The sequence below is a fragment of the Bison bison genome, unplaced genomic scaffold, assembly GCF_000754665.1.
Source record: "Bison bison bison isolate TAMUID 2011002044 unplaced genomic scaffold, Bison_UMD1.0 scf7180017855497, whole genome shotgun sequence".
In the NCBI taxonomy this organism is placed as follows: domain Eukaryota; kingdom Metazoa; phylum Chordata; class Mammalia; order Artiodactyla; family Bovidae; genus Bison; species Bison bison.
Genome location: NW_011486070.1, coordinates 1 through 1,123, shown reverse-complemented (window position 1 = coordinate 1,123; position 1,123 = coordinate 1). Strand labels below are relative to the sequence as shown.

The window sequence follows — 1,123 nt, the reverse complement described above, 5'->3', positions numbered from 1 at the left end:
GCCCAGGCCCCCCCCCCCCCCAGCCACTTTTCAGAGAAGGACCCCCACTTGGCTACCCGCTCCCTGCACCCCAGTGTTAGCCTTCGAAGCACAGATTCCACGCACCCGCTCCCCTTCATTACCCCTCCGTCCAGGAGCGTCTGTCTGTCCCGCCACCAGCCCAGCGGCCCCCACCCTTCCATGCCCCGCGGCCCCCCAAGCCCCGCCACACCTCACTCCGCCTTCTCTTCTTTTTGCCCTTGTTTTCTCCGGAAGAGCTCTCATCACTGGACACAAACTCTTTGCTCTTGAAGCTCTCGCTCAGCTGCCTTGATGAAGACTTCGATGATGAGCCCCTGGAGGGTATGGATTTCTTCTCCATCTTCACCTTGACTTTCTTCTTCTTGGACTTATCCCTCTTAGAGCACTCTCCCCAGCCCCCTTCATATTCTTTTATGGCTTTTTCATATTCCCTCCTGACATCCTCAGCCTTGTGATCCCACTCTTCTTTCTTCTCCTTGGGCATTCCCTTCCAGACTTCACCAGCCTTCTTGGAGAGATCCATGATACTGATGCCCAGATGGTCTGACTTGATCTTCTCTCAGCTGGCATTGAGCCACAGCATGTAGGCAGACATGGGCCTCTTGAGGGCATTAGGGTCTCTGCCCTTCTTTACCTCCATGGGCTTCTTGCGGCTCTTGCAGTCCTTGGCCATTTTGGCCTTTTTAAGCTGCTTCCGTTTCTTCTCTGCCTGGTCACTGTCACCCTCTATTACTGGAGGAGCTGGCAGAGGCGTTGCTGTCAAACTCCTCTGCCACGTCTTCCTCCTCTTCACCCGGGTTGAATGACCCATCAGTCTCTTCTCTGGAGTCATCGTTGCTGTCATTGGCATTCTCCTCCCGGATCTTGCCCTCCTCCTTCATCCACTCCAAGTAGGCATCATGCTGGTCTTCCTCCAAGTCAGCATATTCATCGTAGCTGGGGTTCATGCCCTCTTTCAATCCTTGGTTTTTGATGCTGAGTTTCTTGGCGTTGACAAAGTCGAACAGCTTTCCGTACTCTTCCCTCTCAATGCTGCTGAAAGTATACTGGGTGCCCTGCTTGGTCTCAATTTCAAAGTCAAAGGAACGCGTGGTGGTGGTCC

At 54.0% G+C, this 1,123-nt stretch overlaps 1 pseudogene; it reads right to left on the bottom strand.

Moving 5' to 3' along the window:
* Positions 1 to 118: 118 nt before the first annotated feature.
* On the bottom strand, positions 119 to 1,118 carry LOC105002355 (annotated as a pseudogene).
* Positions 1,119 to 1,123: the final 5 nt, after the last annotated feature.